Below are 25298 nucleotides of genomic sequence, written 5' to 3' on the forward strand. Positions count from 1 at the left end.
CCCACATAACTGATCACATGACATGGCACACACACACCATTTGAATAGCAATGCCTATCAGCTTGTGGGGGGGAGGGGAGCTTGGCCCCTAGGAGTTGGCTCCCATGTCCAGAATTATGCCCCCAACATCATTCCAGAGACGCTGGATTGGGCCTGCAGCTGTGGGAGGTGTGTCTTTTTGTTTTAAAGGCCTTTCCTTTGCATGCTTGAAATTGCCCTCCCGAATGCTTTGCTAACCAACAAATACCCATGTTCTGCCTGGCCTTGGGTAAATGAGGTTTCTAAAATGCATTGTGTAACAAATGGCACATTTTCTATCTTGATCCTGGGAAGGAGGACGTCGCATGTGAAAAAAAACCAACTTTCTTCTTTGGTCTGTTTTTGTTACAAGCTTCTGTCTCCCTTTATCTTTCCCCTCCTTTAATTCTTCTTCCTCCTTGTTTCCCCTTCATTGTGCCAGGGCCCTCCATGGACAAAATTCTGAAAAACAAACTGGGCAGAGACAGCAGGTATGAAAAACAACGCAGCCCGGATATTCAGAACAATGGCAAAAGGGTAAATAACTGGGACCACAATCTAGTCCTCTTTCTAATATTTATTTATCGCAGGTATGTATATATTGTCATAGATCTAGGGTACCAGAGTATGCTAGTGAATGGCAGAACTTAATAAATGGTAAAATTTAGATAATATTTGGGATATGAAGGGAAAATACAAGCTGCAGAACTGAGCTAGGCAAGAAATTACTGGCTTAGCTTATGCAGACCAGCCTGGCCAGGCTAGCGAAGTCAGAGCCGTTGAGAAACAAGGAAGAGCCAAGCCCTGGGCCATTGAGGGCCATTGGCAGGGCAGGATTTGGGTCTGATGAGGCCCTAAGCTGCGGGAGGTAATGGGGCCCTTTATATGTCCAGCTGCACTTTGTCAACAACAAATTGTGTGGAATATATGCTATGGTAATTTATGGACCTAATAGGCATCTAAAGGCATTTGCCACTGTTGCCGTATGTAGGTTTTATTTTATTTGTTTTTTATCTTATATTTTGGAAATGTACATCCAGTGTTTTTTCCCCCTTTAAATTTTTTTGGGGGCCCCCAAGAGAGTGGGGCCCTCAGCTATAGCTTGTTTATCTTATACGTAAATCCGGCACTGGCCGTTGGCAATGCAAATGCCTATCCTTCCCTGCTGCTTTGAGGAGTGGACAGAGACAGGAGATTTGGGAAGCTGCCAAATGTGTCCTTTTTGAACTCTAAAGTTGTTCTGGGAGCAAGAAGGAGGCAGGGGGCAGAACTCCATGTGCTGCTGGATGGAGGAGGCTGTACTGAGAGACCGGGAGCCATGACTCCCTGCTGCTTTGGACTCAAGTCCTGCAGCAATGAGGAGAAGGGCAACGAGAGAGGCCACTAGGGGTACTCATGTTCTGCACCCCTCCATTAAAGACTCCTGGTGTAAATATGTGCAAAATAAACCATGTTTCTCAACAACACTAGCCTCTGCTGGGCCCCTGAGTGAGTGCCTGGGACCCCCTGGAATCTTGCTCCCACTCGGCAGAGATTGAAGGTGGTGCCCAACCTTCATGGCAGTATTTAGGCATTATAATCTTATTTATTTATTTATGATGGGTGGACAGCTTTTCTGCTGAAAGGCTGTAGCTCAGTGGTACTTTTGCCTGCAGGATCAGTTCCCAGGTGGGGGTGGGAATGGCCCTTGTCTGAAACTCTGGAGAGCTGTTGTCAGTCAGTGTTGGCAGTCATGAATAAGATGGAAGAAGGGTCTTGAGGGTTAGAACTTTGTGTTCCTGGAGAACCTCCCAAAGCAGTTTCCATAAAAGTGCACTTCTTCTCCAGCAATATGGATTGTTTATTGTGCTGAATAGTAGTTATAAAAACAGCTGCCTCTTTTACCCTGCGCTGTTACTCAGGGTCAGAGAGGCATCTGAGGCCCTGGAAGGCAGAATAACTTCAGGAACTGTGACTTGTCCTTCCTTCTCCTCTTTCCTTTCCAACTTTAAGAATAGTTGAGTCTCCAATCTGTAAAGGCCACAAAAACCTGAAATGTCCCTTTCTGATTCATAGAATCATAGAATCATAGAGTTGGAAGAGACCACAAGGGCCATCGAGTCCAACCCCCTGCCAAGCAGGAAACACCATCAGAGCACTCCTGACATATGGTTGTCAAGCCTCTGCTTAAAGACCTCCAAAGTAGGAGACTCCACCACACTCCTTGGCAGCAAATTCCACTGTCAAACAGCTCTGACTGTCAGGAAGTTCTTCCTAATGTTTAGGTGGAATCTTCTTTCTTGTAGTTTGGATCCATTGCTCCGTGTCCGCTTCTCTGGAGCAGCAGAAAACAACCTTTCTCCCTCCTCTATATGACATCCTTTTATACATTTGAACATGGCTATCATATCACCCCTTAACCTCCTCTTCTCCAGGCTAAACATGCCCAGCTCCCTTAGCCGTTCCTCATAAGGCATCGTTTCCAGGCCTTTGACCATTTTGGTTGCCCTCCTCTGGACACGTTCCAGTTTGTCAGTGTCCTTCTTGAACTGTGGTGCCCAGAACTGGACACAGTACTCCAGGTGAGGTCTGACCAGAGCAGAATACAGTGGCACTTTTACTTCCCTTGATCTAGATGCTATACTGCTATTGATGCAGCCCAGAATTGCATTGGCTTTTTTAGCTGCCGCGTCACACTGTTGGCTCATGTCAAGTTTGTGGTCAACCAAGACTCCTAGATCCTTTTCACATGTACTGCTCTCAAGCCAGGTGTCACCCATCTTGTATTTGTGCCTCTCATTTTTTTTTGCCCAAGTGCAATACTTTACATTTCTCCCTGTTAAAATTCATCTTGTTTGTTTTTGCCCAGTTCTCTAATCTGTCAAGGTCGTTTTGAAGTGTGATCCTGTCCTCTGGGGTGTTAGCCACCCCTCCCAGTTTGGTGTCATCTGCAAATTTGATCAGGATGCCCTTGAGTCCATCATCCAAGTCGTTGATAGGGTAGTTTCTCTTTAAAGAAGTCTCTGGTTTCAAATTTGTGAGTTGTTGTTCCTTTTTTACAGTCTACACATACTGTTTACATTTATTTAGTTTGTCCTTAACTTGTGGATGAATTGCTGCATCAAAAGGTCTTTACTCCAGAGTGTTTGGTACAGGTATAGTCTTGTAAAGGCTTTATGTCCTCTTAACAGGTCAAAGCAACTCATGTAAAGTGTTCATGGTGCCAAGTGTCAATTAATAAACTATAGGTTCTCTTTTTTTAACATGGTCCTTCTGTTCACCAGGCTTTTAGGTCTTGGATGGTACAAGGAAATTGTCATAAACATTATGCCATTACTCTGGAGGTATTTCTGTAAGTTAACTGAAACAGACAGCCAATGCTATTCTAGGCTACACCAAGAGAAGTAACAGGACTGCTCTTGGAGTCCCGTGTCCAATTCCGGGCACCACAATTTAAGAAGGATTCAAGTTGCAAGAAAGGAGATTCCAACTAAGCATTCGGGAATAACTTTCAGACATTAAGAGCTGTTCAGCAGTGGAACAGACTCCCGCGAGAGCTGGTGGACTCTCCTGCCTTGGAGGTTTTTAGGCAGAGGTTGGATGGCCATCTGCCATGGATGATCAAGCTGAGATTCCTGCCTTGCAGGGGGTGGGACTAGATGACCCTTGGGTCCCTTCCAAGTCTACAATTCTTTGATTCTATGTTCCAATTTTTGCAACAAATGTCACTTCAGGTCATTTTAATTTTATTTAAAATATTTTAAAGGTTAGGGTTAGGCACATATTTCACACAAAGAACAAAGATCACAGATTTTTCAAAAATGTATGCAACCCCCAAATTACCAAACTATGCTTGGGTCCTCCTCTTCCTTTCCTCCCCCTGCAGCACCCTCATACTCCCCCCCCCCAAAAAAAAATTGCTCTGGAAATTGAGAGATTCTCTGGGGCACATGGGAGTGGGGACGGGGGGGGGGGTGTGGCGGTGGCAGAAATCTGAAGGAGGAAGGAGAGAAAGAGCAAGTCTCATTACACCCATTGATATGATTTCGCCCTCTGTGACTTGTCTATGACATACTTTTTGTAATTACCTCAACTTGTCTCCATCTGGCCACCACAGTCTTGTCAAAGTAGCTGTTTAGTTAGAATCATTCCCAAATAAAAAAATCAAATATTTTATTTATTTATTAAATATATATACCACCCTTCATCTGTGGCTCACCCTTCATTTTGTGGCTCACAAAATACATAACATAATGATAAACAAAACAAGAACCAACACCACCCTGTAAGTTTGATAAAACAACAAAATTATAATTGTTCACTTACTACGTAGAAGTCCTGGAAAGCATGTTGACTATCTGTCAGTGTTCCAGTACAGTGGTACCTCGCAAGACGAACGCCTCGCAAAACGAAAAACTCGCAAGACGAAAGAGTTTTCCATTTTTGAGTCGTTCCGCAAGACGAATTTCCCTATGGGCTTGCTTCGCAAGAAGAAAGCCCAAAGGGAAATCTCCAGGGACCTCTTTTAAAATGCTGGCGGTCGGGAGCAAAGACTTTTGCCCACCGCCGGCCTTCAGAAGAGGTCCTGGACCTCTTCTGAAGGCCGGGGGGGGGGCAAAAGTCTTTGCTCCCCCCGCCTGCCTTCCCGGGACAGCGGAGACTTCTCCACTGTCCCGGGCGATCTTAAAATGCTGGCGGGCGGCAGCGAAGCCTTCGCTGCCGACCCCCAGCATTTTAAAATCCCCCCGGGACAGCGGAGGCTTCGCTGCCGCCCGCCAGCATTTTTAAATCGCCCGGGGCAGCGGAGACTTCTCTGCCGCCCGCCAGCATTTTAAAATCCCCCCGGGACAGCGGAGGCTTCGCTGCCGCCCGCCAGCATTTTAAAATCCCCCCGGGACAGCGGAGGCTTCGCTGCCGCCCGCCAGCATTTTAAAATCCCCCCGGGACAGCGGAGGCTTCGCTGCCGCCCGCCAGCATTTTAAAATCGCCCTGGGACAGCAGGGGCTTTTAAAATGCTGGCGGTCGGCAGCAAAGCCCTCCTGTCCCCGGAGCTTGTGGGGCAGGAGGTGGGAAGAAGGGCTTTTCTTCCCACCGCCAGCCTTCAGAACAGCCTTCTGAAGGCTGGCGGTGGGAAGAAAAGCCCTTGTCCCCCCCCCCAGCCTTCAGAAGAGGTCGGGGGACAGACTGTCCCCGGACCTGGTCTGAAGGCGGTTTCCATAGGAACGCATTGATTGATTTTCAATGCATTCCTATGGGAAACCGTGCTTCACAAGACGAAAAACTCGCAAGAAGAAAAAACTTGCGGAACGAATTAATTTCGTCTTGCGAGGCATCACTGTCTCTTCGTCTTGGAAGGCCTTCTTTTAACTAAATGGGCCTTCACTACTTGGTCTTTCCTTATGGGTGCTGCCCATCCTGAAACGGAAACCATCCCTCGCGTGTCTGTGTAATGATAACTTCTCCCTCATCATTAGATTTCACTTCATCCTCTAGTCTAGATGGGGTACAGACAAGCGAGATAAGCAATCAGCAGTCACATTTGTGGCTCCAGGAAGACAGACAGTTTCAAAATCGAAGTCCATCAGCTTCACAGTTCATTTAGCAATTCTTGGGGTGGTCTTATTAGAACCTCTTGCGGTAAAGAGGACTGACAGAGCTTTATGGTCAGATCTGAGAATAAATTTTATATCCTGTAAGTAATTGCTTATCTACATTTACCTTTCCACTACATTGCACTTTCCAGGTATGCTCTGTACTTTAAAGCTCCAAGTGCTATATTTTTTTTGTCCCAGAGCTTTCCCTGTGAAAAACTGCTCATTAAAGCAGAATCAGAGCTAACGGCAGTCTGCAAAAAAACGAATTGCCATTTGTTTCAGCCGTGAACTGCCCTGAGATCTCAGATGAAGGGAGATATGAAGGGCAGTATACAAATTTAATTAGTAGTAGTGGTGATGATGGTGGTGGTGGTAGTAGTTGTAGCAGAAGTGGTAGTAGTAAGCCTGGAAAGAGTGGGGCAAAAGGTTAGTGTGGATAAGCCCCAAGTCCTGAAATGTCTCCCACCTCAGTCACATGGGAGTCGGGGACCATACACACTTCTGTTTCTGCCATGATTTCAACTCATGGGCCCAAGAGGGGTTTTTATTTGTCCTGCCGCTTTCCCCAGGAAAACCTGCTGTTTGCTGCTGAATCGGAACAAACATTAATTGGGTTTTCTGTGGGTTGATGTTTGTTCTGATTCAGCGGCAAAGAGCGGGTTTTCTCAGGGAAAGTGGCAGGACAACCGCTCCCCCCCCCCCCTTGGACCTGTGACTTGAAATCACAGGACGAGCAGAAGTGGGGGTGGGCCCTCAGTCAGTGTTTGGGAGCAGCAGTGGAATGCTAAACTTTTGTGAAATGTTTTAGAATTTCCCACTCAGTTTTTACACCCTTCTCACAGAGATAGCACAAAGGGGGCTATTTGTGCAGCATGTTGCTTTACAGACTTTGAGCAGTGTTTGGAAAATCCAAGGAAAGACCAACAGGTGTCTTCATGGTCTGGCTCTGGAGCTTCATGACTCCTTTTTACTACACAGATTTTTACTAACCCTCTCTGAGGGCACCGTAGGAGCACCAGTAAATTGTTTGAATTGATATTTCTTATTGAGTAGCAGTCCACATTGCTGATTTTTTTCAGGGACATGTTTCAGGATAATGCCATCTTCAGATTACCGTATTTTTCGCACCAGACCATAACACGCACGTAGTTTTTAGAGGAGGAAAACAAGGAAAAAATATTCTAAACGAAATAGTGGATATATGATTTTTGTGGTTCATGCTGTGGCCACAGACATGTGATCTGACAGTGAGTTTGGAGTAGCCCAATGCAAAAATCCTGAGGATCCATGTGGATCCATGCTTTGTAACCACGAAGGTGGAAAGGAAGGGGAACCATGGATCCTCTGCTCACGACTGCAGCAGATCCCCCCCCCGCCACCCACAGGCATTCGCTCCATAACACGCACAGACATTTCCCCTTACTTTCTAGGAGGAAAAAAGTGAGTGTTATGGTGCAAAAAATACTGTAATTCTTGCCATATGCTAGGATACTGTCATGGAGGTATGTAATACCTGCAGCCTCTCAAAATACTGCATGGACAACATGCTGGAACACCGATGTGGCAGAAATCAAACTTTCTGGCATGTGTCCAGATATAAATAAGGCTTCTGGAGTGATAAAGGCAGCATGCATGTGGTATTTTTCTACCAAGGAACCTGGTGATAGTACAAGCATAGAGCAGCAGTTCCAAAAGCTTTCGCTTCTTTGAGAGTAAGCAAGCTCTCACCGATATGGGACAGAGAATGTCAGTCCATAATAGTGTTTGATTTGTGATTTGACTACAACCATGTGGCAGGGACGCGGACTTATAAAAAATATTGGGGGGGCCCGGGAAAGCTCATGAATAATAAATAAGCTCATGAATATGCAAATAAAGTGGCTCCGGCCCTAAATAGGGCAAGCCACGCCCCCCCAGCCAGCCGATTGGCTGGCTGGGAGGTGTGGCCAGTCGGGATTCCCCTGTTCTCGCGGGATTTCCGGCAGTGCCTTGGCAGTGGCGGTGGTGCTGCGAAGCAGCGAGGCAGGAGCCCCCGCCCCCGGGGATTCCCTAATCTCGCGGGGGACGGCCGGGGCTCTCCGATTAGGGCGCGCGGCTGGCTGGCTGGCTGGCGAAGGAGCAGGTGGGGAGGAGGCGGGGGACGGCGGCGGCGCTCTGCTGGAAGGGCGCCCGAGATTATTGGGGGGGCTGAGCCCCCCCCCCAAAATTTTTGAGGGGGCTCGAGCCCCCTCAGGCCCCATGGAGTCGGCGCCTATGCCATGTGGCATACACATTCTGAGGTGTCAACAAGCTCAGTGATGTTAGCATTGTATAATTTGGGAATCCCTTGAGTGGCACCCTATGGCTGTGTACACACTATACCTTTAAAGCCCATTTGAAGCACATTATTTCCCACAAAGAATTCTGGGCACTGTAGTTTGTTAAGGGTTGCTGGGAACTGTAACTCTGTGAGGAGTAAACTACAGTGCCCAGAATTTTTTGAGGGAAAGAATGCACTTTGAAAGTGCTTTAAAGGTACAGTGAGTACACAACCATAGCTGCAATGGCACAGGTTTTTTTTTCTGGCTGAATCTTGTATTTGAATTTTCTGGTGACCCCTGGAGTGTCTCTGAAGACTTCCAGAAATGCAGTGCATATTCCTGCATGGGAACTCTCTGCTGTTTGTAGGACTGGTTCTATGCTGTTTGAAGTCTGAACCAATTTAAGAGCTCTTTGATGGTTCCATCCTAGTATGGTTATGCTCTTTGGGGCCATATACACTTTTCTTGAGCAGTGTGACCTTTGTGTTCTGGACTCACAGTAAAAATGATAATGATGGGAGACTAACAATACCCTCTGAGATGTATGTCTGAAGGATGTAGAGAAGGAGAAGTAGCAACAGATCTCACAGAGTGCAGATGATCAGGAATAATGGTGTTTGGTGAGCTGGAATCTACTAGCATCCACAATGCATTGTCACTTAACTCACAATCAGCAATGAGAAAAGAATGGATTTCAGTAATATTGAGGACACTGGCAGAGTTGTTCAACACCATGGAAATTCTGATACATTATGATTTAGCAAAATGTTCTTTTAAAATTGTATTTCTTGCATGTTGTAGATTTTGCCAGGACACATGTAAACATCTGTGTTTAGGAGTTCCACACCAGTAATACTGATCAGCCAGTTTGGGATTACAAAGAGGCAGAAATTGAAGGCATTTTCTTTGGGGTTTTCTTGCTAATAGTCTGATGCTGTACTAAATATCTGGAGATAACAATCTAGCAAATAACTATTTAGAACAGCGAAGAGCACTTTTCACCTCCCGAGCAATTTCAGTTGTTTTTTCAAGACTCAGACCCTTTTCCATAAGGAACTTCTCATGGATTTTGGGATTATTTGTCTTAATTGCAGTTTGATCCTCTGTCATCTCATCTGCACAAAGAAGTACACAAGTTCCACTCAAGTCATGCAGCTGAGCTCTACATTGGTCAAAAGACTTTCGGGGTATGATTATATGAGAATGTAATTTAAGATGTTCTGATACATCACTCAACATGGAATTAAAATCTTCATCCAGGACCCATATGACTGCATTGTTGCGCGCTGCATCTTGCAGCCTTCGGGGCCAAGGCAATGTGTAAGCAGAGCCTTCTCTGTTCTGGAGAGAAGACATTAATTGCTATAGCTAGTACATAATTACTGAAAGAGAAATACGACTTCCATTGTTCCCATGGGAGCCTGGGATCACCAGCAGTGAGCAGGAAGAAAATGGGGGTAAGATCTGTGACATGTTTGAAAATAGCACAAGACAGGCACTCATACTGCAGTTGTGGTTCCTAGATGAACAATAGAAACTGTGTCCACAGCAGTGGCGTAGCGTGGGGGGTGCAGGGGGGGCCGGCCGCACCGGGCGCAACATCTGGGGGTTAGGGTTAGGGGGCACAAATCCACAGGTTAGGGGGCGCAAATCCACGGGTTAGGGGGCGCAAATTACTTGCCTTGCCTCGGGTGCTGACAACCCACGCTACGCCACTGGTCCACAGAGAGGCATTATTTTGCAAGCAGGATGTTCAGTTTGATTTTTTGCATTCACAATTTGCTTGCAAACACCCCCCACTCCTATTTCTCATTCACCATTGACCTTGCTGCTCCATCACTTACTGTCCACTTTAGTGGGTGAAGCCTGTTGGAAAAGAGCCCTGATTTGTTCCTCCCTTCAGTTCCTCCTCCACTCCCTTTTTACATTCTGGGCTCCTATGCAGGTATTTCTGTACTTGGGTGTACACATTGCCTTTCTGAAGAAGAAAAAAGTCCCTAGAAATATGCAAGATCACAAAAGTAAATGCTTCACAATGGACAAACAAGTGGGTGGGAGGGCACTACCCAGTTTTTAAAAAACCTTGCTGAGAGTTTTGCACAAGACTTAAATTTGCCTGAATCTCCACAACTGTGTGCAAGTTATCCTAATGTCCCCGGAAGCCTCATTGCTACCTCTTGAGACCTCTTTACCTTGTGATGTGTAACCACTCCAATCATTCTTCAGTGCGGATTATTTTATTTGCGGCCATAATTATATGCCCTCATGAAAATCCATATGCATTTAAGAGGGAATGTCTCCTAATATAGAATGCATTTTAATGTTTGTTCATTTTTACTAATATCTTGTTACAGATTTGCAGGGGGCAAGGATCCCCCAAGATTCCTGGGTGCCAGGTTCTACTCATAATGTCTGAAATTAGAAAATGTGGGGTCAAGCCAAGTGCCTCGGGAGCTGGGCTTACAGTCTGCCATCTAAGAACAAAGACACGTGAGAGCAGAGTCATTTCCCTGACAAAAGGTGAGACATTCAGCATTAGACAAGAAAGGATTACAGGGGGCATGATGTCACCACAGGAAAAGGGTCTGGAAGTGGAAGGGGAGGAGTTGTTTTCTGCAAAGACTGCTGGGAAGAAGGTGGAAGAAAGCAGAGCTCCTTGCGACCCTCAATGGAGAAGGCTGTACAGTGGTACCTCGGGTTACATACACTTCAGGTTACATACGCTTCAGTTTACAGACTCCGCTAACCCAGAAATAGTGCTTCAGGTTAAGAACTTTGCTTCAGGATGAGAACAGAAATTGTGCTCCGGCGGCACGGCAGCAGCAGGAGGCCCCATTAGCTAAAGTGGTGCTTCAGGTTAAGAACAGTTTCAGGTTAAGTATGGACCTCCGGAACGAATTAAGTACTTAACCCGAGGTACCACTGTACTCAGAAACCGGGGGTCACGACTGGCTGCTGCATTGGACCCAAGCTTGCTGAAGCTATGAGAGGAGCAACGAGAGACCATCTTGGGGTGTAATGTTCTGCACCCTTCCACTGAAGGCTTAGCTGTAAATAGGCATAAAATAAACCATATTTCTTCCATATGCCTTGATTTCCCAATGGAAACACAACTTTGGGTGAACACTTGGAACCCCCTGGAATCTTTTTACCTCTTGGCAGAGATTGTGGGTGGCGTATAACAATCTGCATTTTTGTCCACACCCTGCCCTTGTACAGTGGTACCTCGGGTTACATACGCTTCAGGTTACATATGCTTCAGGTTACAGACTCTGCTAACCCAGAAATAGTACCTCAGTTTAAGAACTTTGCTTCAGGATGAGAACAGAAATCATGCTCCGGTGGCAGCAGGAGGCCCCATTAGCTAAAGTGGTGCTTCAGGTTAAGTATAGTTTCAGGTTAAGAACAGACCTCTGGAACAAATTAGATTGCAGTCTTGGACTTATTGGCTCTGGAACCGGAGGCAGCCAAGGCAAAGCAAGAGGAGTCATGCTTGACATGTGTGAAGCAGAAAGGAAGTCCCATCTGTCCTGAACATTTAAAGCAATATCACTTTAATCTGTCATTGCTTCCCCCAAAGAATCCTGGGAAGTGTAACTTGTGAAGGGTGCTGAGAGTTACGAGACCAGGGCTGGCCCACCCATGAGGTGGGGTGAAGCTGCCACCTTGGGCAGTGGAAGTCCCCAAGGCAGAGTGCCCCATGGGCCCTCTGCTGCCTCCACCTCTGATTTCTGGTGAGATCTTGCCGAAAATCAGTGCTGAAGCAGGTGTGGTGGGTGACACATTGTAGAGAGGAGGACGGGGCAGCAGGAGACCCTGTTTTCCTCACAGAAGTACAATTCCCAGAGTTTCCTGTGAAGAAGAATTGATTGTTAAAGCACTCTGGCAGACTCTCTTCCTCCATTCTCCCAAACAATGTGGTATGTATTTATTTAGAGTATTAATATCCTACCCTTCAGGATGACTTGCAATAAAATGGTTGACATAGTACAGTTAAATTGCTGTCTGTTGTGTTTGGGTGGCAACGTATACAGCATTTCTACCTATCTCCATTCTGCAATGATAGAGAAAGAAGTCAAATTGTTTTCCCAGACCAGTTGAGAAACTTATGTCCAAGCCCATCACAGAGTTCTACATACTGTGGCAAAGGAGAGTGATTTCTAGACGAAGGGTGGTCAGAAGGTAAACTGTGATCCACTGGTGGATCAGTGACCAGTTTTTGGTGGATCACTGAATGCCTGCTGGTTCCTGGGATTCTTCTTGCAAAGAATAACCAAAAGTGCATTCTCAGGATCACAGAAATTAGACTCATTAAGTGTTACAAGATCCTGAGCATACACTTTTGCTTTATAATTTTTAAAAGGGATCACAGGGCTTCTAGATTTTTGAAAATGGAAGTCAGCGTTTCCTGATGCTGTTTCAGGGGTAAAGGACAAGCTGAAATGCCAGCCCAGCAGTTGGGTGTAGATGCTAGCAGCCTTGTCCCCTGAAGTGGAAGATGGGCTGTTCACATAAGCATCTTGAGTTGATTTTCAGGAATATGTTAGCAGTGATAATTGATTGCTACACATTCCACAACATTTTCAGGGCAAATGGTATTTCTTGTTACTGGAATGTAGTGACACTTGCTTTCGATAATATCGGCCCTCCACTATGCTGGTCCCTGAGAACAACTTTTAAATCCTACAAAAATCTCCTCCGTGCCATTGGGGTGTATTACACCAGGCACCTTGCTCTGAATAGTTTATTATGAGCACAAGAGTGCTAGCAGAAGCTTCCTTTTGTCAAATCTCCCAAGTTATTTTGAACATTGTATATGAAAGTTGTCTGAGAAACTGTTTCCTTTCTTCTCCATCTTCACACACCTCTTTCCCCACCCCCAAACTGTGTTTCAGCAGGAAGAAAGCCAAAAACAAAAAAGCAGAAACCAATCCATAAATTGCAACAGGCCATCAAGGATTCTGGAACAATAGCCCAGTCTCCCTCCCACGGGTCTCCCCATATACTTGACACTCGTTTGCAAAACCAATTAAATCCCCAGTGCCACTGATGTGAGACGTGCCCAGTGAAGCAGAAAGGATGGGGATAAAGGCTGACAAGGAAGGAGAAGAGGGGCATGTTGCTAATTGTGCCCCACCCCCTACAATTATGCCTCTTTGCGAGAGCAGTCCTGATCAGAACCATGGGATGCATGTGGCTTTGATGTGTGTGTATTTGTTGTGGTGAAACAGCATTGGGAGATGTTTGGGGAAATAGTCACTTGCATTTGGAGTGGAGCTATGGGATGAAGATGAACGGTTGCTTGGGACAGTGCAAGTTGGTGTGACAGTATGCAACTAGCCAGCTGAGATCAGATAGTATGAGAAGGTTGGTATCCAACACTCATCGAGGAGGTTGATTTCTCTCTTTTTCCATCATCATATGTCCATGAGTCCATGACTCATTTCTGAGAATCCAATAGCTTGTCTGTTTAGGACACGCAAGCCTAGGTTTTGGTGCTCCTGTTGCCACCTCCCAGTTGTCCAGTGGATCCAAGGCTGGGAAACAAAGAGCTAAACTGATGATAGGAAGCAAGAGATCAAGCAAGAGATCATTAGGAAGAACTTCCTGACAGTAAGAGCTGTTTGACCGTGGAATTTGCTGCCAAGGAGTGTGGTGGAGTCTCCTTCTTTGGAGGTCTTTAAGCAGAGGCTTGACAACCATATGTCAGGAGTGCTCTGATGGTGTTTCCTGCTTGGCAGGGGGTTGGACTCAATGGCCCTTGTGGTCTCTTCCAACTCTATGATTCTATGATTCTATGATTCTAAGCAAGCATTGTGCCCCAAACTGGTCACAGGTCACTCTATAGAGAAACTGGAAAGGGAAGAGGTAGTGAACAAGCAAGCAATGATTTGGGGGGAGCAATGGGAGAGCCATGTGAATAGAGAAACAATGGCAGACAATCATCACAAGATCTGTAGGGTCTAAGAAGTCTAGTGAAGGAAGTGCACTAAGTCCTATAGTTTATTTCGACCTCTCTCTTCTCCACTCCATCCATGTACAGTTTGCAGTATAAATATTCTTCATAGCTGCTTCTTCTGTTACCTTTACTTTACCATATCAGCCTTAGCATGACAAGACCATTCCGAGTGCAGGAAGCAAGGTATTGTTCTGCCTCAAATTGTATTGTATTGAAAAACCAAATGCTTTTCCCCAACAATAGTCCATGTGTATACTGATAGATGTTCTGATTTTTGGATTACAGTGGTGCCTCGCAAGACGAAATTAATTCGTTCCGCAAGTCTCTTCGTCTTGCGGTTTTTTCGTCTTGCGATGCACGGTTTCCCATAGGAATGCATTGAAAATCAATTAATGCGTTCCTAGGGAAACCGCCTTCGGACCAGGTCCGGGGACAGTCTGCCCCCGGACCTCTTCTGAAGGCTGGGGGGGGGACAAGGGCTTTTCTTCCCACCCCCAGCATTTTAAAAAACCCTGGGACAGCGGAGGACTTCTCCGCTGTCCGGGGCGATCTTAAAATGCTGGCGGGCGGCATTTTAAAATCGCCCCGGACAGCGGAGGACTTCTCCGCTGTCCGGGGCGATTTAAAAGCCCCTGGGAAGGCAGGCAGGGGGGACAAAGACTTTCGCCCCCTGCCCGCCTTCAGAAGGTGTTCCCGCCCCCCGCCCCACTTCGGAACAGCTTTCCGAAGTGGGGCGGCTGGGGCAGGTGTCCCCACCCCCCCTCCCCACTTCGGAACAGCTTTCCGAAGTGGGGCGGCGGGGGCAGGTGTCCCCGCCCCCCTCCCCACTTCGGAACAGCTTTCCGAAGTGGGGCGGCTGGGGCAGGTGTCCCCGCCCCCCCTCCCCACTTCGGAACAGCTTTCCGAAGTGGGGCGGCTGGGGCAGGTGTCCCCGCCCCCCCCACTTCGGAACAGCTTTCCGAAGTGGGGCGGCTGGGGCAGGTGTCCCCGCCCCCCCTCCCCACTTCGGAACAGCTTTCCGAAGTGGGGCGGCTGGGGCAGGTGTCCCCGCCCCCCCTTCGGAACAGCGTTTTAAAATGCTGGGGTTCGGCAGCGCTTCGCTCCCGACCCCCAGCATTTTAAAACCTCCCCGGGACACGGGGAGATTTTAAAATGCTGGGGGTCGGCAGCTAACGCTTCGCTCCCGACCCCCAGCATTTTAAAACCTCCCCGGGACACGGGGAGATTTTAAAATGCTGGGGGTCGGCAGCGCTTCGCTCCCGACCCCCAGCATTTTAAAATCTCCCCGGGACAGAGACTTCTCTGCTGTCCCTTGGAGATTTTAAAATGCTGGTGGTCGGCAGCGAACGCTTCGCTCCCGCCCGCCAGCATTTTAAGATCGCCCGGGGCAGGCGGGGGGGGGGGAGGCAGGACACGGGGAGATTTTAAAATGCTGGGGGTCGGCAGCGCTTCGCTCCTGACCCCCAGCATTTTAAAACCTCCCCGGGACAGGGGGAGATTTTAAAATGCTGCGGGTCGGCAGCGCTTCGCTCCCGACCCCCAGCATTTTAAAATCTCCCCGGGACAGGGGGAGATTTTAAAATGCTGGGGGTCGGCAGCTAACGCTTCGCTCCCGACCCTCAGCATTTTAAAACCTTCCCGGGACAGGGGGAGATTTTAAAATGCTGGGGGTCGGCAGCTAACGCTTCGCTCCCGACCCCCAGCATTTTAAAATCTCCCCGGGACAGAGACTTCTCTGCTGTCCCTTGGAGATTTTAAAATGCTGGGGGTCGGCAGCGAACGCTTCGCTCCCGCCCGCCAGCATTTTAAGATCGCCCGGGGCAGGGGGGGGAGCAAAGACTTTTGCCCCCCGCCGGCCTTCAGAAGAGGTCCTCTTCTGAAGGCCGGCTGTGGGTGAAAGTCTTTGCTCCCGACCGCCAGCATTTCCCTATGGGCTTTCGTCTTGCGATGCAAGCCCATAGGGAAATTCGTCTTGCGAAGCGCCTCCAAAACAGAAAACCCTTTCGTCTTGCGGGTTTTCCGTCTTGCGAGGCATTCGTCTTGCGGGGTACCACTGTATTGGGTAAAGTATATTCTTCACAGTTTTATCATCTCCATAGCATGGAGATGGCATTGGGATGGTTCTGGCCATTCAGCCTATTTCACAAAACTATTTTTTTAAAAAAGAATAAAAGGCTAGAGAGCAACACTGTGGTATAATCCTGCAATGGAGTGCAAGCAATCAGAATGATAGCAATAATGTCAGCCTACGTGTGACTCCTTAGAAGTAGGTCTCATTGTTTGCAATGAAGCTTGCTCTCAGGAAAATGTTCTTGGATTACAACCTTGTTGTAGCTTTGACTTCTAATGCCTTCTTAGTCTGATGGCAGTCTGAAAAGTGTCTGAAAGCTTGTGCAGTCACTAAGAGACTGGCATTTCTCATAGAGGGTGCTACACAAAACAGTTATTTGTCCTGTATGCATGCTCTCTTAATTTGCTTATCTGCAGGCAAGTTTAAAGTTGCTCATTAGTTTACATGCAGAGTAGTCCAAAACAGACTGGGAGGATAAAAGGTAGATGTTTGGAAAGTTTTCTGGCCCAAATGAAATCAATGAATGTCTCAGATCCCAGGCAAATGTCCCAGATCTCCAGCAAACACCAGGAAAGTAGATCAACAGACCTAGATAGTCAACTTTCATTTAATAAAAAGTAAATTTCTATCCTTTATAGATACACCTAAAAACATTGGTTAGAATACTTTACTGCATAGCTATGACCATGCTGTGGATTCTGAATAACCTTCTCATGAAGCCTCTAGAGATTCCCAAGTATGATGTGCTATCAAAATTCTAGGTCTCACTGGAATTGAAATAAACTTTCAAAAGTGAAGACACTTCTTCAAAGAATAGTGTTATAAGTTTGAGGGTACCAGATTCCCCTAAATGTCTGGGTCCAGTAGGGGTTAGAATTTAATCAAGGCAAATGTAAAAATATAAGCCCACTCAGCTTCCTGACCAGGTAATCACCTAGGTGTTGAGCCATTACAAAGGGAAGGTAATGAGCCATTAGGAAAGCCAAAGAATTATAGAATTGTAGAGTTGGAAGGGATTCTGGAGATCATCTAGTTCAACCCCATGGAATGCAGGAATATGTAGCCGTCCCATACAGGGATTTAATCTGCATCCTTGGCGTTATCAGCTCTATGCTCTAACCAGACTGCAAATGGGCGGGATCCCTCCCTCAGCTCAGAGTTAGTTAGCAGGCAAAGGCAGAGTTTGAAGTAGAGTCTTAGAGTTGAATTTGTGTGGTGTAATCTAGAGGGGGGCAGGAAGGAAAGCAGGTTGGAGAGAGGGTCAGAACACAATGGCTGATATATGTTTTGTTTTGTTTTTTTATAAAATATTTATTAAGATTTTACACAAAACATACAAAAAAGAGAAAAGAAAAAAGAACAGCTAACAAGAAAATTACCAAAAAAGGACCTAAAAAAACCCAGTAGTTGAAAAAATAAAAAAGAAGAGAAAAAAGAAAGAACAATATCTTTAAAAGAAATAATCCATTTTTCAATATCTTTAAGTTCATTTGCTTATTTCCTTGACCTCCTCACACCTCCCCTTTTGTATTCCCGTTTACAAAGTCCTTTCAGCAAATCCTTACCCTCTTTCATTTATCTTTACTCTATAATCTTAACCTATTATAACTATATATTTTCATCCAAATAACTATCTATATTTACATGTTCTTATTAGCCTTGATACCAAAACCACTTATTTTCAGTCCAACATCATTTTAACATTCCTTAATTTTACAGTATTTCTGTAGATAATCTTTAAATTTCTTCCAGTCTTCTTCCACCATTTCTTCTCCCTGGTCTCGGATTCTGCCAGTCATTTCTGCCAGTTCCATATAGTCTATCATCTTCATCTGCCATTCTTCCAGAGTGGTAAATCTTGTGTCTTCCAATACTTTGCAATAAGTATTCTTGCTGCTGTTGTAGCATACATAAAAAAAGTTCTATCCTTCTTTGACACCAATTGGCCGACAATGCCCAGAAGAAAGGCCTCTGGTTTCTTCAAGAAAGTGTATTTAAATACCTTTTTCATTTCATTATAGATCATTTCCCAGAAAGCCTTAATCCTTGGGCAAGGATGGCTGATATATGTTTTGAATCCAGAGCTGTGTCTATGGGAAGCAAGACTTTCTTGGGGTGATTATGCTGTGAACCCCTCAGTCGTAAGCTCAGGTTGTATATATGTGAAAATAAACCATATGTCATAAAGTTGCCACAGTCTCAGCTGTGCCTCACTCCCAAAAGGAAACACGGACCCTGTGTAAACGTGCCTGGAACTCCTGGAATCTCGCACCACTGCTACAATATGTATTCTTTCCAGTCCAAGTACTGCGCCCAAGTGGGAGAGCCAGGACATTGCCTCAACAATCTGGACTTGTAGAGTAGCTGCCTTTAAGCCTAGATAGTCCATTGAGTCATTCTGTCAATTTCAAACTCAAATGTAAATGGAACAAAATGAGTTGGACACCAAGGCTTACAATAGTGGGATTGCCATTGGTATCTAATCAAGCCATTTAAATGGCTTCAGTGAAACAATATTTGATATAGTTAGAAATACCCAATGATCATTATAAGCCTTAATTATCTCCCACAGAAAATTCAGCTTTCAGTGTCGGTATCAAAACATGGAAAAGAGCAATATACATGATCTTTCTACAAAACGATTATTTTTTGTTTTAGGTTTGGTTTTGGGGGTGGTAGCTTTTTTGGTCAATCATACATTTTTGAAACTTAAGGAATTGCTAATAAAATCCCATTTCTGAATAGGTTTCTTTCTTGACAAACTCAGGTTACATCATTAAAAAAAACTTAATATGGACAAAGTTCCCAAAATATGAATCTGTAAAATTTATGAAGAAGTAACACACATTGAGTAAAAATCAAAATCAAAATAGTCCTGGGCTGGACAGAAAAGGCCTGTAGAGATCAAAGGGCTCTCTGTGCTTATCCATTGATTGTTCTCAATAATAATAATAAAGAAACTGCGAGAAGTGAGGTTATAGGGAACCAGGCAGAGGGCCTTCTCGGTAGTGGCACCCGCCCTGTGGAACGCCCTTCCGCTAGATGTCAATGAAATAAACAACTATCCTACTTTTAGAAGAGATCTGAAGGCAGCCCTGTTTAGGGAAGTTTTAAATGTTTGACCTTTTATTGTGTTTTTAATTTTGTTGGGAGCTGCCCAGAGTGTCTAGGAAAACGCAGCCAGATGGGCAGGGTAGAAATAAATTATTATTATTATTATTATTATTATTATTATTATTATTATTATTATTATTGGTATTATTACATTCCAAGGCTTGAGACTGAGGCCAATGGGCATGATATTGTTATTATTAATTAAATTTGTACACCACCCGTCCTCTATTAATAATAATAGTAGTAGCAATAGCAGTAGATTTTGCCCTTCCTCCCAAGAGCTGGAGATGAAGCACATGATGTCACCCCTTTGATCCTCCCAATGACTCACTGCAGTAGCTGAGAGGACAGTGGCTGAGACGAGATAAGCACTAATAAACCAAAACTCTATTCAGGCAAGACAGAGATATGGATAGTAGGTGATTCATCTGATCTGAGAGCAAGTGTTCATAATCAGGGCCAGCCTACTCGTGAGGCAAGGTGAGGCGATCCCCTCAGGTGGCAGAATCCACAGGGGCAGCAGATCCAGCCTCCAAGGAATGCATTGTCCGCTTCTTCGGTGTCAGCTATGGCTGTGGTGGGCTCCCTGGAGGACACACCTGCCTCCTCCTCAGCAGTCTCTTCTGAAGCCTCTTGGCAAATAGGAAGCACTGCTGGTCTCTCCCCCTAGGGAGGAAATGGCAGGGGCTGCCCTCTGGGGGTCTCCTGGACCCTGACCCCTGACCCTGCTTGGCATGATGAAGAGTGCCCCCCCCCATGACAGCCTTTGATTCTCACTTTTGTGTAATGTTGATTTGATTTACACCTCTTGTTCCTGAGGTAGGTCTTCACTCGCCCCTTCTTCCCTGGCAGGGAGGATGCCATTTTGTGGTTCACCTTAGGTGCCAGAATGTCTTGGGCCGGCCCTGTTCATCATGTTCTGGATGGGATTATATTTGATGGAATCAAGTTCTCTGCTTTGGGTGCTGTCAGATTCAGCCCTGTTTTTGGATGCCCAAGTGATGTCAGCAGCATGAAGCACCTCCCACCAACCTATGGCTGGTGCACCAGCTGTGACCATTCCTGGTCAGAGAGAACTTGGCCACCGACATTCATATCTCAAGAATAGACTAGATTGTGAACGCACTGAGGGCGGAGTTATCTTTGAAGACGACTCTGAAGCTTCAGTTCATCCTGAATTGCAGCTGGTAGAGCAGTCCAGGGGTCTGCAACCTTTAAGACAAAAAGAGCCACTTGGACCTGTTTCCGAAGAAGAAAAAACTGGGAGCCGCAAAACTCGTCATTATAAAAATAACTTTTTTGTCACTTTTTTATTATTTCTTTGTTTGACCCCTCAGAATTACTCCTCCTCATAGAAATAAACGTTAAATTAACAAGTTACCTTTTTTTGTGTGTGTGTTCTTCACTCCCCTTCAAAACAGTGACCAGCGTACATGCCCCCTTTCAATGTAGTGACCAGCGTACATGCCCCTTACAATGTAGCAGGCGGGCGGGCGGGAAGGTGACGTCGGGACAGTGCGTGACTAACGCACGCACCGCCCCCATGCGACGTCACAGCCAGTACAGTGCCCGCCACAGTGGGGAGTGTCAGGGCGCACAATGCGCCTCCTCCCCTCGCTAGTATCCGCCCCGGAGCCGCGGCAAAGGTGTAAAAGAGCCACATGTGGCTCCGGAGCCACGGGTTGCAGACCCCTGGACCAGTCAGACAAAACACATCACACTACTTAGGAAATCGCTTCTCTGGAACTGCTGGCCAGATTGTGATGGTAGAGATGTTGCAGATGCCCCTGACCGTCTGGACTGGCCTTCAGGTCAACCTACTTTTTCAGAAACTCAAGAAGAAAACATCAACTAAAGGACCTGTGGCTATGCCATCACTTACCCCCAAATCTGCTGCTGTTTCCACCCAAAAGGAAGAGAGTAGTTCAGACAGTGACTCAGGTGGGTACCTTATGCACAAACAAGCAAGTTCTCTGGATTCTTAATCATTGTGTCTTTTACTGAGGAAATGTTTGGACTTACATACTATGGAGGCAGTGAATGAGACAGGAGTACCTTCTGTTTGAGGTGACCTGTTGCTTTCGATGTGTACAACTGGTGCAGAATTACTTTGCAAAGGGGATATCTCGCACATTGGCAAATATATTCGCTTGATGAAGAATCATAATTGGAAGGAAGGAAGGGAAAGGAAGGAAGGAAGGAAGGAAGGGAGGGAGGGAGGGAGGGAGGGAGGGAAAGGAAGGGAGGGAAAGGAAGGAAGGAAGGGGAAGGAAGGAAGGAAGGAAGGAAGGAAGGAAGGAAGGAAGGAAGGAAGGAAGGGAGGGAAAGGAAGGAAGGAAGGATGGAAGGAAGGAAGGGAGGGAGGGAGGGAGGGAGGGAAAGGAAGGAAGGTGTGATGGCCTGGGATTCCGATTCGGAGGATGAAACAGAGGAATCCCAGCCTGCACAGGAGTCCCCGCCTCCAGGGCCGGCTGAACTGGGGCAAGGCCTAGATGCTGAAGAGCCTGCACCTGTGGCAGTGCAGCAGGAGCTGGCCCCAGGTGAAGTCCTCCTGGCCCCAGAGGGGCCTGATGACTCAGTGGCCACAGGTGAGCCTCCTCCAGGGCTCAGTAACCCTTCGGCCTCTCCTGATCTGCAGAGGCTTAGGGCAGAGAGGCGAAGGGAACTAGTTGCCCCCAGGAGGAGTGCTCGCCTTAAGGCCAGAGTAGGCGGGGCTCCTGGGGGTCGGGACCGCCCCTGACCTTAGAAGAAGATAAAAGCCCACTCATCCCGGCCCCAGGTTGCGGGAGCAACGTCGTTGTTGGCTTCGGACCTTCCTGTGATCCTGATCCCTGCTCGGCCTCCTGTTCCTGACTAACCGGTACTCCTGTTCCCTGCTCGGCTTCCTGTTCCTGACTATCCAGTACTCCTGTTCCCTGCTCGGCCTCCTGTTCCCGACCATCCGGTGTTCCTGTTACCTGCTCAGCCTTCTGTTCCAGCGTTCCTGTTCCCCGCCCGTCTCTCTGCATCGGACCTCGCCCCGCTTCGTGTGGACTCTGCTACACTCACGGTACCTTACCCCCGGGACCAGCACAGTTTGCTCCCGCCACACCCGCACTCCCCCTTCGTAGGGGTGCGTTCGGGAAGAGCCAGAGGCTATGGAGGACCAGGCGGCTGCACTGGTGACTTTGGCCCAGGAGAACCAGGCCTTGACCCACACCGTGCAGCAGCTCAGTGACGCGGTCGTGGCACTTCAGCAACGCTTAGAAGCCCTACCGGCTCCTGGGGCCGACGCCCCGGCTCCTGGCAAGTACCCAGTGGCTTTGCCTGAGAAATTTGATGGAGCCCCGGCCAGCTTTCCTATGTTCCTGGCCCAGGCCAAGTTGTATATTCAGGGGCGAGCCCGGAACTTTCCTGACGACCGCACCAAGGTGCACTTTTTGATTAGTTTGTTAAAGGACCAGGCGGCCAAGTGGGCGTTGCCGCTACTCAGGCAAGACTCCCCCTTGCTAGCAGACTATACGGGATTTTGCAATCGTTTGGAGGCCGCGTTCGGCAACCCCCAGAAAGGGAGTCAAGCCAACCGGGCGATTCGGCGTTTGAAACAGGGCAAGTCCACGGTGGCCGCATATACCACGGAGTTTCGGCTGTTGGCACAGGACTTGACCTGGAATGATTCGGCACTGCGGGACCAGTATCTCGAGGGGCTTTCAGATGAGATACTGGACCAGCTGGCCACGATGGAACGCCCCACCACGCTAGACACCCTTATCCAATGGAGTCTACAGATTGACGATCGGCTAGAGGACCGGCGTCAGGCTCGGGACCGCCGGCACCTCCAGTTCTTGGCCCCAGTGTCTACCAGCAGCCCCACCGGCCCAGCTAAGTCATTGGAGGAACCTATGCAGCTTGGGGCAGTGCGGCCACGCCTCTCCCCCGCAGAGAAGTCGCGGCGTCGGGAGGGGAATCTATGTCTCTATTGTGGCGGAAGCGGACACTATGCAAGGTCCTGTCCTGAGAAACGCCAGCCGCAGGGAAACCACCAAACCCCAGTAGCTGATGGCCCTGGCTACCTGGGGTCCCAAACAGCACAGAATGGGGCCGCACCAATTGAATTACAACACCTTATGGTTCCGGTACATCTATACCCTCCAGGAGGGCCATGGATTCTTACCCATGCGCTGGTGGATTCGGACGCAACCCGCTCTTATATGGACGCTGCTTTTGCTGCCCAGCATCGGGTGCCACTTCGGAACAAGCCAGAACCGGTGCAGGTGGAGGCAATCGACGGACGGCCCCTGCGTTCGGGTGCCGTCACTCAGGAGACCCAGCCCCTGGTCCTGTGCCTCCAGCAGCACCGTGAGATGCGAACTCTGGATATTGCCTCCATGCCCCGGTTCCCCCTGGTGCTTGGGATGGACTGGCTGGAGGCTCACAATGTGCGGATTGACTGGGTCAAACGGACTGTACACTTCCCAGACCCCAGTTCTCCTGCTGAGACTGAGATGCTAGCAGCTGCGCCCACTGAGGAGGTTGCTGCAACGCTCCCCGCTGAATACCGGGACTATCACGACGTGTTTGAGGAACGGGGGGCAGACCAGCTGCCGCCGCATCGGTCCTTTGACTGTGGCATAGACCTCCAGCCCGGAGCGCCTCTACCGGTGAGTCGCTTATACTCGTTAACAGAGCCAGAGCGCGAGGCTTTACAGGACTTCTTGCGCAAGAACCTGGAGCGTGGGTTCATTAGGCCGTCTACCTCGCCCACTGCTGCGCCAGTGCTCTTTGTTAAAAAGAAATGTGGAGAGCTCCGCCTTTGCCATGATTACCGGGCCCTGAACAAAATCACCATCCCGGACCGGTACCCTTTGCCCCTTATTTCGGAGTTACTGGAGCGGGTGCAAGGGGCGCAGGTGTTCACCAAGCTAGACCTCCGGGGTGCCTACAATTTGATTCGGATCCGTGCCGGGGATGAGTGGAAGACCGCATTTGGGACCCGGTACGGACAGTTCGAATACCTGGTTATGCCCTTTGGTTTGTGCAACGCGCCTGCTGTGTTCCAATGGTACATCAACCACGTGTTCCAGGACTTGCTAGACAAGTACGTGGTGGTGTACTTGGATGACATTCTGGTTTACTCCCGTGACCCGGCGTGCCACGAAGGCCATGTCCGGACCGTGCTGCAGCGCTTGCGCGAGCATCGTCTGTATGCAAAGCTGAGCAAGTGCGAGTTTCATCAGCGGTCAGTGGACTTCCTGGGTCACCGACTCTCACCAGGTGGGGTGCAGATGGATCCTGGGAAGGTGGCAGCGGTTCGAGAATGGGCGGCACCTTGGAACCGCAAGGACCTACAGCGTTTCCTGGGGTTCGCCAACTATTACCGGACCTTCATTGCGGACTATGCTCACCGCACCACCCCGTTGACCCGACTACTGCGCCCCAAGACGCCGTTTTCCTGGGACAAGGAGGCGGAGGAGGCGTTTCAAGGGTTGAAGGCCTGTTTCCAGAGAGCGCCAATCTTGCAACATCCGGATCCTTCTCGACCCTTTGTGGTAGAGACTGACGCCTCCAGTACGGCTCTCGGTGCCGTCTTGTCTCAGCAGTACGGACCGGAAGCGCCACTTTTACCCTGCGCCTTCTATTCCCGCCAGCTCCTCCCAGCGGAGCGTAACTATACTGTGTGGGAGCGGGAACTACTGGCCATCAAGGTAGCCTTTGAGGTCTGGCGCCACCATCTTGAGGGGGCACGACATCTGGTGGAGGTGAGAACCGACCACCGGAACCTGGAGTACCTCCAGACCACCCGCAAGCTGAACCAAAGACAGATCCGGTGGGCGTTGTTCTTTTCCCGGTTCCAGTTTCGTATCCGCTACATCCCTAGCTCTCAGAATCAGAAGGCGGATGCCCTGTCCCGGAAACCTGAAGACAACGCAGACACGGTACAGCACGCAGAACCCACCACGATCCTACCTCCGGCTGCATTCCTGGCCACCCAGGAGGCGCAGCCACTGCAGGTTCGGGTGCGGGAACAGCAGCGGGTCGACGCTTGGGCCCAGGATCGTCTCCGGGAGCTGGCTGAAGGGTCCAGTCCACAATATCCGGGGCTGGTCCTGCATCAGGGCCTGCTGCTGCACCACGGTCGTCTGTACGTCCCGCCAGGGCTACTACGGCTGGAGGTTCTCCGGATGGCCCATGATGCCCCAGCAGCGGGGCACTTTGGACGGTATCGGACCACCCATTTGGTCAGTCGGGAGTTTTGGTGGCCCCGCCTGAAGGCTGACGTGGCT

General features: G+C 48.3%; 1 long non-coding RNA gene across 1 annotated transcript; it reads left to right on the plus strand.

Moving 5' to 3' along the window:
• Positions 1 to 482: 482 nt before the first annotated feature.
• LOC308594000 lies at positions 483 to 11066 on the plus strand. The gene is made up of 3 exons (XR_014011206.1): positions 483 to 608; positions 10246 to 10579; positions 10824 to 11066. It is a non-coding gene; the product is annotated as an uncharacterized lncRNA (long non-coding RNA).
• The last annotated feature ends 14232 nt before the right edge of the window (positions 11067 to 25298 follow it).

This window comes from Podarcis bocagei, assembly GCF_964188305.1.
Source record: "Podarcis bocagei genome assembly, chromosome: 8".
Lineage (NCBI taxonomy): Eukaryota > Metazoa > Chordata > Lepidosauria > Squamata > Lacertidae > Podarcis > Podarcis bocagei.